Consider the following 15,488-nt stretch of genomic DNA (forward strand, 5'->3'; position numbering starts at 1 on the left):
CCGCCTCTCACTTGCTGCCTCCTAGAAATCCTTGCTCTAGACATCCCCAATCTCACTCTTGCCCCTGCAACAGATGCCCAGTGAATTCGGGCTCAGTAAGGTCCAGGCCCCTTTCTCCTTATAGGATTTAAAGCAAATTAAGGGGGATTGTGGCAAGTTTTCAAATGACCCTGATAGATATATAGAGGCTGTCCAGAATTTCACTCAAATATTTGAACTCTCCTGGAGAGACGTTATGTGACTTTAAATCAGACCCTGACAGACACTGAGAAACAGGCTGCTCTGCAAGCAGTAGAGGGATTTGGGGATGAGTTTTGCATCACATATAGCATCAGGGAAGGGGGTGAATATTATCCAACTGGAAGAGAAGCAGTATCAGTGAATGACCCTAAATGGGATCCCAATGATGAGGTGGAAGACTGGAGTGACTGGAGTCACTTTCAGGTGTGGATAATAGAAGGCTTACGTAGAACTAGGACAAAGGCTTTCAGTTAAAATAAGTTGTCCACGATCGACCAGGAATTTGATGAAGATCCCACTGCCTTCCTGGAAAGGCTACAAGGGGCCTTGGTAAAGCACACCTCTCTATCTCCTGATTCAGTCGAGGGACAACTAATCCTAAAGGATATATTTATTACTCAGGCAGCCCCAAATATCAGGAGAAAGTTGTAGAAATAGGCCCTGGGACCAGATAGTACATTACAGGACCTCCTGAAGGTGGTTACCTCAGTCTTTTATAATAGAGACAGGGTGGCCTGGGAAAGAGAGAGGAGGTACAGATATTCCCAGGGTGCACATGTTAATTGCTAAACATATGGCAAGAAGAGTTATCTCTCTTCTAAAGTTTAACCTTTCCCAATACAAGGTTTAATTTCTTTCACTAGGGTGAAATAGCTCAGGCACAATGCTGTTGTTAGTATATTTTACTTTTGTCTCTGCAGTCTTTGGCACGAAATTCTTTCCTTGTAAAATACATGTTTAATCATGCATACTTAACCTTATAAAACTTTTTTTTTCTCCTACACCTAGAAGATGTCAAAATGATACAGGATTTCTGGGAAGGGAAGAGCATGGTCCCTTTAAATAATAAGAAAAGCGGGGAAGGTAGGTGCTGGGGAGAGGAGGATGCGGTCCCTGGCTAGGACTCCATCCCCAAGAACCTATATGAGGACAGACACTCCTGCCTTTGCGCTCAAATATTGCATTTCCCAAGATCACCCTGGCCCACCACGCCTCCATGCTGGACCTATAAACCCGAGATCCTAGCAAGCCAGAGACAGAAGCTGCTGGCCAGTGAGAGGAACATATAGGCAGAAGAAGACACAAGCAGCTGGTCTTCAAGACCATGCTGGCCGAAGAGCACACCAACAGATGCTGGCATGCCGGCAGGCCATCGACTGGTGGAACAAGGCTGAGTTTGGCAGGGGCAGTAGGAGGAGTGGCCCAACTCCAGGTGAAAACCATCTCCCTTCTACCTCCCTCATCGGCAGAGAGTTACTTCCACTGAATAAAACTTAGCACTCATTTTCCAAGCCCACGTGTGATCCAATTCTTCCAGTACATCAAGGCAAGAACCAGGGATACAGAAAGCCCTCTGTCATTGCGACAAGGTAGAGGGTCTTACTGAGCTGGTTAACACAAGTCATCTACAGATGGCAAACTAAGAGAGCATCCTGTAACACATGCCCACAGGGGCTTCAGAAGCTCTGAACATTCACTCCTATACCAGACACTGTATTATACGCCTTACTTATACAACTGCTTTTTTTTCCCCTAAAAAAGACACTGCCATGGGGTCGGAGCCCCACAAACTGCCCATCTGTATGCTCACCTAGAGGTTTGAGCAGCAGGGCACTGAAGAAGTTAGCCATTCCCCCATTGGATTGGCATGTCTGTTTCCATCGCATGTCCTATGAGGGGGACAAAGGAATCTTTCCCATTTCTTTTTTTTTTTTTTTTTTTATACGGAGTCTCGCTCTGTTGCCCAGGCTGGAGCACAATCTTGGCTCACTGCAAGCTCCGCCTCCTGGGTTCAAGCCATTCTCCTGCCTCAGCCTCCCGAGTAACCGGGACTACAGGCGCCCATCACCATGCCTGGCTAATTTTTTGTATTTTTAGTAGAGACGGGGTTTCACCATGTTAGCCAGGATGGTCTCGATCTCCTGACCTCTTGATCTGTCCGCCTCGGCTTCCCAAAATGCTGGGATTACAGGCGTGAGCCACCGCGCCCGGCCAACCTTTCCCAATTCAATAACGTGCACTATACATTGATTTGGCAATTTTTACTTATCCTTTTTGTGTTATCCAGGGCTTCCTACAAGTGCAAGAAAGTGGTATAATTTTGTGTCTCAGATACAGTATTTGTATATTTACTACTATTGAGGGCTGCAATCTAATCTGAGGCCCAGAGTCTTCTTCCCAGATTATGGGTTGGCAGAGGTTCCTTGCTTTTGCTGGGGTAGAACACCTGCTTTCTTGCTGAATGGCAGTGTCTAAGATCTCACAATATACCTTGTGATTCAATAGAATTCTTCATTCTTCCTTTATTGAGCAATCTTTAAGCAAAGTTAAGCAGGAGTCATAGGAACAGGAATATCTAGTAAATCTGTAGTCTTTCAACCTTTCTGCAATGTAGCTTCAAAATAATGTGTCTTGCATCTCAATGGAATATGTAGGGATTTGAAATTTAAATGACTTTTTCCTATAGGAAGAATAAAATTGATTTTAATAACATCAAATTTAATGCAGTTCACACACTCATGAATTACTTATTAATACCCTGAAAACATGTTTTCCATAATTAATTTATCATTTCATACATCAACTGACTAACAATTATTCTGAGCTAAGTATCAGTGATAGCATTAGCTACCCTACCATCAGTTGTTTCTGATGGAAATGTTCAGGCTTCAGTAAATCAGGCAGAAAGACTGAAAAGACAGAGAAACCTTCAAAATTGCATCACACTGTGTAAAGACTACATTCTCTTTCTTTTCAGAAATGTCCCAGCAAGGAAATTTTGTGAATACCATGGTTCTTTCTCCTTTACCAATCACTCTTCCTATCTTAGTCATATTTTCACAGACTTTATGAGTAAGATGAATGGAGTCAGGATGGGCAAGAGTGGTATGACATGAGCAAAGTGGCTCATAGGCAGTAAGTAGCACTTTCAATGTGCAGAAAACTGAGCTGGGAGAACAGTCTGTTCATTATGGCATTGCGAGGCCAGTCATGACCCATGGACCAGGAAAAGTTAGATGATTCAGCTACAACATCCAAGTGTAGTGGTTAAAACAGTTTCTGAGAAACATTAGACATACCAATCCAAAGTCTTGTTCATACAGATTTGGTTTCAGAAGTAGGAAGTGAAAGTAGGGATTTGCATTTTTAACAAATAAGCCAATGTCTTTCATGATCAGATATTCAGGTTTTCCAAACTGTGTGACCCAGTATAGAAATATAAAGATTAGCTTCAGTGATGCTCAGGATTTCAAGAAGATGGAAAAGGTATTTTGAAAGCCATATATAAGGTTTATTTTAATTTCTATGTAGAAAACCTAGAAATAATAACTAGAACTCCTAATGATAAAGATGACCCACTGCAAGACACCTGAAAATGTTTGACTGTCCCCAAGTGTAACTGTTTCAATAAAAGAACATCTGTACTCTATGTTGTAGTAACTGAAATAAAGTTTCAATGTTTTCAGTTTCTGGAATTAGACTCCCAACCCATCTATAATATTTTTACACACATATTTAGAAAACATAATATATACAGAATTAAAGGACGGAATTAAGGAACCAAAAGTTTTCTGGTACTGAGCTATTCGAAGGAACACTGTTTACAACCTCTGAAACATTATTTTAAGCAGTCTCAGTGGTGAAAAGTAGCCACAGAATTCTAATATAGATTTTTTTATACCAGACACTGTACTATATGCTTTACTTATATCACTGCTTTTTTTTTTCCTCTAAGAAATACTCTTTTGGGGAGAAGAGCCTGCATGCCCCAAAGTTTCCTAAGATAGTCCCAAATGACCAGCAATGCTGGTAAAATATCTCATCTGAAAAAAATCTATGACCATTACATAACATAGTATAATCATATATGAAATTTAAAATACCGTTTAGATTATTTAATACCTAAACCTTAAAATAAGTTAATGTTTCAGTAAGATCAATGATATTTATATTGTGACTTTCCAGTATAAATTGTTTACCATCACAGACATCCTGGTTCATCACTCTATATCTCCATAATCATGAAGATTAACATTTCACAAATTCCTCTAATATTTAGAACAATTTCAATATGTCAGTGTCTTCAGTCCCATTTAATGCATGAGAAAAATAAGTCTTAAAAAACAAGCCATTTTTCAAAGTCATATGCAAATAGGGCTTATAAAATCTATGATTTCAACAGCTGTCCATTTAACCTTAAAGCCCATACTATTCCTACTAAACTTCTTGTCTTACGGAAAAGGAGCTTGTTTTTAGAAATAATAAAAGATAGCACACCAAGAAATGCTCAAGTATGGTGAAAGATTTAGTTTTAAATACTACTTAAATAGGATATAACTATAAAAGAGCAAGACTTCATTACTGCTTAATAATCAGCAAATATTATACCTTTTGTGGCTACATTGTACCCAGCACTCTTATAAGAACCAAGTGATAGCAGCAGGAGGCAGACGAATGCCTAGGAAGATGGGGCATGTCTCCAGTGAAATCCCACCTCCAAGTCAAAGACAGTTTAAAGCCTGAAAGCCAAGTTACAAGTCAAATCCATGGACCAGATTGGGAACTTGTCTTTCCATTTGATGCACTTTCCTCTGATTGATCACCGCCCTTCACCTACTTTACATGTATCTACCCTTTCCTAATTGGTTTTCTGCACTGCCATGCCTGCTTTTGAGTGAAGACTTTTCTTCAGCCTTTCTTTGCATACTCACAAACCAATCAGCACGTACTTCCTTATTCTGAGTCCATAAAAGCCCTAGAGTCAGCCACACTGTTGGGAGAAACGTCCCCAGGCATGGGGAACCACCCCTGCATCCCCTTTCTGATAAGAGCTGTTCTATCACTCAATAAAGTCCTTCTCCTCTCTCCTCACTCTTCAATTGTCAGTGTTTCCTCATTCTTCGTGGATGCAGGACAAGAGCTTGGGACCTAGCAAATGTGAGCATAGAGAAAGCTATAACATCATGGCTGTCTGCCCTCTACTTTTCCTGTATCTATAATCTTGAAATATAATGTGACTTTGTAACTATTCTCATTAAAAGATGCCCCACTTGACAGAAACAGTGGCAGGACTGAGCCAACCCCAAAGCCACCAGCCGAGGTGGGGCAAAGGCATTGCCAGTTAGGTGTCTCTGGCTGGCAAAAATCATCAAGAAAAGTATTGTGTCACAAGGAAGTAAGAAATAGTTTGTAATCCCTAAAGAGTGAGTAAGTAACCCAATAATAATTTTTATGATAAATGTTCAGTATAAAGAACAGAATTTATGCTCTATATTTGAAACTAAACAAATTAAATGTATAGTCAAAGCCTGCCTCCATAAGTGGGTGAAATTCCTTGCATATGTTTGTATGGTTATCTAGCTATGTCTTAATTTGACTAAAAAGTTGTGAACTATTGTGATAAATTATTATGACATTTCTGCTTTCCCTATATCTATAATCTTGAAATATAACGTGCCTTTGTAACTCCTCTCATTAAAAGATGGAATTGTCTTTAATACAGGTGGCTTTACAACTTGCTTTGGCCAAGGTAACAGTAGCAAAATTGAAGCAAGAATATACTTGAAAATTGCTCCTGTGTTAAGCTTGCCATCTCACTGCTTGTGGAGCTCTGATGTCATGTGAACAACCCTAGACAAGCCAGCTAGCGGATAACACACAGGAGAGACTTCATCTACCCCAATCATCCCAGACCAACATGTTATAAAACAGCCAGCTCCACATATTATTACCCTGTAGATGATAACAGCTGTGTAAGGGATGAGACCAAATAAGAACAACTGCCCATATGAAACAAACCCAAAGTTTTTACTCACAAAGCATGAGTGAAATAACTGATTATTGTGTTAAGCCTTAAATTCTTGGGTAGGTGTTTACACAGGACTAGATAACTGATACAATTGGAAAATAGAGAGTTCCCTCAGCATCCAAGTATTGACTATAAGAGAGAATGAGAAACAGCAACTGGAAAGGGGTGGGGGGGGAATGATATTTACCTGTGAATGATTGACAGTAGATGGAAGCAGAAAGTTCAGATATATCCTGCCTTATAAGTTATATTATCTGCATGAAATGAGAGGTTGGGTCTTCTGAGAATCAGGTGGTGAGATAGTGAGATGCATGAGAGTAATAAAAGTGTGAAATATATTTTGAGGGAAAGGGAAACAGAGATGACAAGGGACTCTTGAAAATGCTTAATGTCCTACTGAATTCGGGGAATCTGAAATTGTTGGAGGATTTGTTGTAGATTAACATGAGCCATTCCCTAGAAGTTATTACACTTTTGAAGTCCCAGAGAAACTTAAAAGGAAGACATGTAGCATATAGCTAGCAGAATCTAGAGGTCTTGCTTCAGCAAATATTATATCCCTGAGCAATTGAATTCAGTGAAAATCTGAGTCCATATTTGGCTCAAAAAGAGAAATCTTTAAAATGATTTTCTGAACCAAATACTAAACTCCTATCAATACCCCTGTGTACTGCCATCAGACATCACCCACTGGCAAACAGGGAAGAATTTTGAGAGGAGGTTATTAGTTGAGACTATTTTTGAGATGGTTCTGAATTATTATTACCCAATAGCTTTTATCTATAGTATTCTAAATAAAACAGAGCGAGACACTTAATAACAAACACAATCATTCCCATATAATATTCTAACCGAGATTTTGAATAAGCATTACTGACATTTAAATATACTTACATGATTCTGTAGCTGAGAGTGAGACATCAAACTCATATGAGCAGAGAGTAGAATGGTGTTTATTAGAGGCTGGAGGTGGGAGAATGTGGAGATGCTGGCCAAAGGTACAAAGTTGCAGTTAGATAGAAGAAATAAGTGACAAATATTTAAGGTAATGGATATATTAATTAACTTGATTCACTCATTCCACACTGTATACATACAACATAACATTACTATATACCCCATAATTTTTTATAATTATAATTTGTCAAAAATAAAATAATAAAAAAGAAACTCCCATCCTTAATACGGATATTCTAATTCAATTTCCTGGGAGTAAAAGCGAAACAATTTTTACAAATCTCTGGCTAGTCAACTGTAAGGATTAACTAATCACTCCTCTCCCACAGCACATGATCAAAACAAAGTTTCCTAGGTTTCAGACCTCCCTTTAATTGCAATGCAGGGTCAATAAATATCATTAACACTATAATACATCATCTATTTTCTTCTTATTGACTCTTTTCTTTCCATTTCTTCCTTCCTTCCTTCCTTTTTTCCTTCCTTCCAGTCCTTCTTTTTGTGAATTTTATTTAATGCTTCCAAGTGACTAAAAATAATCTTTTGCCAAAAGTTTAAATGTAATTAGATAGTTTTGTTCCCACATTATGTCCATCTTAGTCATTCTTTACCATATTATTCTATTTTGTTCATGAAAATCAAATTAGTTGATATTTTTGTTAAACAGCGTTTTTCATGGTTTGAAAACTGTATCAGTTTGCAATTACTGATAGTAGCAGTCCTTACTAGTATGAAATATTAGTTTTAGTTAGTTATTTTTGTATTTGTTAATCATCTTGCAAGCTAGGACAAGAGCCTGATGAAATAAAAGATTATCTGTCTTACTCATTGCTGTCACCTACACCTAAAAGAGTGCCTAGCATATTTTAAATGTTCAATAACTAATTGTTGGAAAAATAAATGTCACCATATAACTCAAAGGTTCATGGCAAAAATAAATACTGATGTGTAGTAAATTGTAAACTAAAAAAACCTATTTCTAAAAGACAGAAAAAAGTTAACTTCTGAGTTCAATTTTGAACAGTGGAAAAGTGTGCATAGCATATACATATTTGTAATTCATACACTAATATTGAACGTAATTCCACAAAAGTTTTCTAAGAGTATTTTGAGCAATAACAACATCTTTTTTTTTTTTTTTTTTTTTTTGAGATGGAGTCTCACTCTTTTGCCCAGGCTGTAGTGCAATGGTGCCACCTCAGATCTCTGCTCACTGTAATCTCTGCCTCCTGGGTTCAAGTAATTCTCCTGCCTTGGCGTTCCAAGTAGCTGGAATTACAGGCATCCACCACCATGTCTGGCTGATTTTTGTATTTTTAGTAGAGACCAGGTTTCAGCATGTTGGCCAGGCTGGTCTCAAACTCCGACCTCAAGTGATCCTCCCACCTAAGTCTCCCAAAGTGCTGGGATTACAGGCGTGAGCCACCGCACCCAGCAACAGCATTCTTGTAATAAAGATAACGCCTCTAAATAGGTACAGTTGAAATAAAGCCCACAATTCTACTGTATATGTGTTAATTTTCTAGTTATAGTGGGACATCAGTAGTAGTTGATAAATTCATCATGTATACGTATTTACAGAATGTTTAAGATTTCTCAAATATTTGGTATGTTTTTTGCACATGTTGCAGAATTTAATCTTTACAACAGTCTTCCATTTTATAATAGCTCTCTCTATATATAAATACACACACACACATTTATATACTTATGTTGTTTTTCAGGTATGGCATTTTTTTCAACTTAGGGGTTTTTTTGTTTTGTTTTGTTTTTTTACCTATTGTTTCTTCTGTCAAAAAATCTTTTCTTCCACAGATTCTCACGATTTGCTCCCTCACTTTATTCAAGCCATTGTTCAAATATGACTTCCTGATAGAGCTTTTCTTGATTACCCACCTACAACATGTCCAATGCTATTTCTTACATGATATTTCTTGCAATGAGTTGTTGTATGATATTTCTTGTATGATGCAATGAGAATATAATATAAAATACCTGAGAAGCGAAACCATCTTTCTCCTGCTCAACTATTTCTGCAGCAGCTAAATCGGTGTTCAACAAACAGTAGATGCTCAAGAAATTTTGGTTGAAATATTGAATAAAATAAGTTAGCAAAAAGCTGGGACACAGAAAGCTTTGGTTTGGACATAGAAAGTTTGGTTTTTGAATGCTCTCTATCAACTACTTGATAGAAGCAATCTGTCTTCTACCAATCTACCAATGTCTATCTGTACTCACATTCTTCACATTTTGCTATTCCAATGGACTTGGTATTTCCTAGACCAACAATTCTGCTTTTAGCATTACATACTTCATCTTTCTCATAGACTTTTCTTTGGCAGTTATCAATTATTTCTCTGGCATCTTCATATTGAAATTTTTCCCTTCCTTAATCATTACCATCAATGACAATAACATTACCATATGCAAACAGTCTCTCCCCAAAGTTTAAAAGTCTTCAATGACTTCTCATCCTATTCCAGTTATTTAACAATTTATCTGATTTCCTTCAAAGCAAAACTTTTCTTCACAGCTCCTCCTAATCTGAAATAGAATACTATTAAGTCCACTCAAATGTCAGCCTCCAGAAATGTGAGAAATAAATTTCTGTTGTTTGTAAGCCACCAAATATATGGTATCTTTTACAGCATCCTAAAACAAAACAGCATTTTAAAAACTGAAACACTCAATGTAATATAAGAGGAAAACACAAGAATGTAAATTAGGTAATTCAATCATTGCCAGGCTAAACACCTCAAGAAAAATCTGAAAGACGTAGTTTGGATTAAACCAATTGAAGACAGGTTTAGAAGATGGATTTATTCTTCTCTCTTCTGGAAAAAGAAGTATTGCTGAAGATTAAGAGGTCACCCTGGAAGGTTAAAAAAAAAGAAAGAAAGAAAATGCAATCCAATAACTGTATCTTACTGGGAATTCCAAGTAATGAAGCCTTTACCACTAATGAAGCTCCTGTGGACCTATCACTTATACATATACTCATTCATAGTGAGAGATAAGGAGCATGAAAAACAGTAAGACTGTTTCTGACTCATTTAGGAACTATAGCCAAAAGAAAAAGAAATAGAAGAGCACGATTCTCTTTGACAGAGCTGGCAGCAGCACACAGCCATACCAATTATCTTGAGCAGAAGCCAGATTCAAATGAAAGTTATATAGAAAAAAATGTAGCACCTTAAAAACACCATAAGAAAGAAAAAATGTTAACAAAGCATTTCTTCTCAAGATTGCCTCCTCTATCTGTTATTGCTCTTCATTTGATCAATGACAAAAAATGGTAATATATTTGTCTTTACCAGCCATTCAGTTTAACTTTTCATAAAGGATCTATATAGATAGTGAATTTTACCAAGGCCCATCTAGATTCATCCTTTTAAATGATAAAAACAAATTTTTAAAAGGATGGAACTTTGAAAATACTCTTTAATATGAGAAAAACATTAAACTTGTGATGAAACTGGAAATTTTATTTGAAAGATATTTATTATTAGAGGCAGAACAATAATTTAAAAGGATTTTTTAAAACAAGGTCTTTTGTGGACATGGGACAATTGAAAAAATATAAAACTGAAAAAGCAAATATCGGAAGATAGGAGATAGGATAGCAGATTGAGTTGACAAGGTAATAGTCTAAAGTATTCCTTGGTAAGTTATTATGAGTAAGGAAGTTAATATTTTGGTGGAGAAAGTTTAATGTAATCAAATATGAAAGGAACATCACTGAAAGATTAAACAATTAAAAATGTAGGAGAGTGTAAAAAAATCCCTAAGACAGATAAGAAAAGAACAAAGGGATGAATGTACAAAATAATTTAAAATAAAGATGATAAAAGATAAAAATTATTTTACTTACAGGTAATTTTTCTTATGAGGGAGCCAAACAAATATTATGTGTGCAGTGAATAAGATATAATAGAAAAAAAAGGAAAAATAAGCTAAAGAAAATTTTATCTCTTGGTTAAGGGTCAGGACATAAAATTAAAGAAAGGGGATCTTTTATAATGAAATACCTTATTTTAAAAGTAAAAAAAATCATCTAAGTAAAATTAAAGCTTACTGCAAATGTACTTGTCTTACTCTAGATGTTGTAACAAAATATCATAACTTGTTAGGTTATAAAATATATGAATCTATTTCTCATGTTTCTAGGGGCTGGAAATCCAAGACTAAGGCAGATTCAGTGTCTGATTAGAGTCCACTTTCTCAAATGGCACCTTCTTGCTTTGCCTTCACGTGATGAAAGGGTTAAACTAGCCCTCTTGGGTTCATGTTATTAGGGTCCTAGTCCTAGTCATGAGGGCTCTGCTCTCATGACCTAATCATCTCCCAAGTGCCCCACCTCCTGAGGGCATTTAGACAAAAGATAAGTAGTATTTTAAAATACATTTAATCAATACAAAAGACAAATCAGTTGAATGTTTATTTTAAGATAATTATTTTAATATAGTTATCATTTTAATCATTGTAGTTAATTGGTCTCCAAACTGCAATTACATCCTATTTAAATGAAGAAAACAATAAAAAGTAATTTTCACTTTTTTTGAATTTTGGATGAAGTGATAATAAAATTGTAGTAGCAAAGGCTTTAACATCTATTTCAAAGAAACAGGGACATTAATGAATTAAACATTCTCCTCAGTAAGTACCAAATAGAACTCAAGACAAATCAAGGGGCATAGGATGAAATTATTAAGAAGAATAAAGTAGGAATCTAAAACTAAAAACGAAAAACAATGCAAATCAGTTAAAAGAGTTATTTTTAATGAAATAATGAGTAACAAAATACAGCCATATATGATGTTCTTCATATTTACTATTCTATTTCTCTGGGGTTTTTTCCATTGATTTTTTTTTCTGTTTCTTCTTAATTGTCACAGTATAAGGAGTTTTGTATATATTGACTTAATGTATGAATAAATAACTTATAATTTTGCAAAATATAATTTATATTTTTGTCACACATCTTAATGGATTTTTTATTTTTAGTAGGTTTTGAGTTTCTAGATGCCTCTTTTAAAATTTATACATAGATAGTACTGCTGAAAATATAGCAAAGCAAGAAACAGGCATTCAATAAATGTTAGCTAATAAACTTCATAATCATCATCGTTATCATCATCTTTTGTCAATGAGTAATCCAATTTAGTTCCCAAGAAATTCCTAATGAAGGGAGAAACTGTCTGTATCCTGGTTAAAATAATGACTTTCTAGACAGACTGACTGATACCCATATGCCTTATGAAAATGTATTGTGAGAATCCACAGAATTGAGAGAAATCTGGTTGATAATGACCATTGTGGGAACCTAAACCCAGGCATTGAATCTCTGGTTAATGTGACAGTAGAATCTAAGAAATTTGCCAAATTATTAAATGTTAAAGAGGTACAGGGAGGAGCAGTAGGTAATATTTTCAACTGAGAAGTTGGTAACACTACATTGCTATGAATTTAAGAAAGTAGTAAGATGGAGCTAATTTAGTAGGAACTGGAAAATGATAAATTAATTTTGAAATTTTTGAATTTGAATTTTTCTTCTTAATTAACCTAGGTAAATGTACTCTCATAATATTGAAACTCTGAGTTTTAAAAATTGTAAAAAAATTGTCAGAATAATTATAAATGCAATGACAGAATGAGGAGTCCTTTGAGGATAAAAGACAGGGCATAAATTATCATGCAAGAATATAAACTTTAAAGTTATATGTTTATATGAGCTTTTTGTCCCCTAGGAAATAAACTGTTCTGGCAACGACTTCATAGTCCAACAATATAGCATATTCTTAACTATTCGAGAATTAAATCAGAGTATAAAACTTTGGCATGCCTAAAAGTATTTGGAAATGCCGTCACAGCCTGAAAATTTGGCTAGTCATTGGTTACTGGAAACTATCATAGCTTGGAAATACGGCCTCCTCCTGTCTATATAGAAATTAAATCAGAGCCTAACAACTTGGCATATCCAAAATGATCTTGGAAAGTTACCAGAGTAGAGTGATTTGGAACAACTTTAAGTATCTGGAATGCCATCCTGTCCAAAAGCTTGATATTGCACCAGACTCATCACTTTCAAAATATGTTCTGTGATAACTTTTATAAATGCCCTTGACATTTTAAGACTCCACAATTCTAGATAATTTCATATTTTACATAATCTATAAAGATCACGATTGCTTAGTTTATCCATCCTACTAGGATACTTTTGAAAGTAAAAGGAGCACTATAATCCTGGGAAAGTAAGCAGAAATTGGGACTGTTATGAGCAAATTTTTTAGTATGCGGAATGGAGCTTAATGTATAGGCATAGTATTAGGACACAGTAGCCAAAGACAGAAATCCACCTCAACTTTAGTTACTAATTTAAACACAAAGGAGAAAAAAAGAAAAAATGTATTAGCTTACAATACCAGCTACTCCACTTCCACACCCATCAATAAAGAGTTTGGGGCAGGTGGAGGTAGTACTAATATATACTACTAATTTCTATCCTGGAATGCAGGATCCACTTGTGTTTGCATGACAATTACACTCACACCAGAAGGACCATGAGGTTGAAAAGTGCTTCCACTTGCTGATTTGGATTCATATCCTTTGATCCTGCAAAGCTGAAAGGAAAAAAAAAAAAAAAAAAGAGGTATTCTCCAGATCCAATTATTTCATTGAAAGGTTTGTGGGTGTGTGTTATTAATCATGGCTGGAAAGGTAGAATAGATATTTTGACCCTCTCTTGGTTGCATGCCTGTTTCTTCAGTAAAGATGCAAAGTATATCTTAGAAGGATGCATGAGAGGGAAGATTAAAAAAAAACAAAAAACCCAGCTACTAATGACATTTACTTATTTAAAAGCAATATGGCATAACACAGATAAGCAGTTTTTTTTCTGATTTAAGAGTAAGTTTTCATTCTTCTTTTTTTTTTGAAGAAAATTTATTTCCATAGGTTTTTGGGGAACAGGTGGTATTTGGCTACATGCATAAATTCTTTAGTGGTGATTTGTGAGATTTTGGTGCACCCATAACCTGAGCAGTATACACTGAACCCAATTTGTAGTCTTTTATTTCTCTCCCCCTTCCCAACATTTCCACCTGAGTTCCCAAAGGCCACTGTGTCATTCTTATGCCTTTGCATCTTCATAGCTTAGCTCCCGTTTATGAGTCAGAACATATAATGTTTGGTTTTCAGTTCTGAGTTACTTCATTTAGAATAACAGTCTCCAATCTCACCCAGGTTGCTGTGAATGCCATTAATTCATTTCTTTTTAGGACTGAGTAGTATCCCATTGTGTGTATATATATATGTGTACATATATACACACACACACATGAGAAATGGTGGTATATGTTTACGTATACGTGTGTGTGTATATATATGTATACATGTATATATACACACACACACACATATATGAATACATAGACTGTTTTGTGCAGCATGGTCATGTTGATGACATTGATTCTTACAATCTATGGGCACGGGATGTTTTTTCATTTGTTTCTGTCATTTATGATGCCTTTCGTCAGTGTTTTATAGTTCTCTCTCTCTCTCTCTCTATATATATATATATACACACACACACAGACACATGTATAAATAAACATATACCACCATTTCTTTATCCACCTGTTGATTGATGGGCATTTGGATTGGTTCCACATTTTTGCAATTGCAGATTGTGCTGCTGTAAACATGGGTATGCAAGTATCATTTTTGTATAATGACTTTATTTCCTCTGGGTAGATATCCACTAGTGAGATTGCTGGATCAAATGATAATTCTACTTTTAGTTCTTTAAGGAATCTCCACACTGTTTTCTGTAGTGCTTGTGCTAGTTTACATTCCCACTAGCAGTGTAGAAGTGTTCCTTTTTCACTGCATCCATGCCAACATCTAAAGATAATCCACCATGATACAGTGGGTTTTATACAAGGGATGTAGGGATGGTTTAACATATGCAAGTCAATATATGTGGTATACCACATAAACAGAATTAAAAACAAAAATCACATAATGATCTCAATAGATACAGAAAAAGCATTTGACAAAATCCAGCATCCCTTTATGATTAAAACCCTCAGTAAAATCAGCATACAAGGGACATACCTCAATGTAATAAAAGTCATCTATGACAAACTCACAGCCAACATAATACTGAATGGGGAAAAGTCGAAAGCATTCCTCTGAGAACTGGAACACATATAAACAGGTGGAGTTTTTTTCTTTAAATCAGAAGTTTTAAGAGGAAGTTTTTATTCTTTTCTTTTAAAAGCAATATTAATTAATTATAAGACTTCTTTCTGCTTAGGAATCTTTGGCTGTTTGGGCTCTTTTGGTTTCGTACTAATTTTAGGATTTTTTTTTAATGTTGTGAAAATGCTGTTGATAGGCCGGGCGCGGTGGCTCAAGCCTGTAATCCTAGCACTTTGGGAGGTCGAGATGGGCGGATCACGAGGTCAGGAGATCGAGACCA

This window comes from Colobus angolensis, unplaced genomic scaffold (assembly GCF_000951035.1).
Source record: "Colobus angolensis palliatus isolate OR3802 unplaced genomic scaffold, Cang.pa_1.0 Scaffold191, whole genome shotgun sequence".
NCBI classification, from domain to species: domain Eukaryota; kingdom Metazoa; phylum Chordata; class Mammalia; order Primates; family Cercopithecidae; genus Colobus; species Colobus angolensis.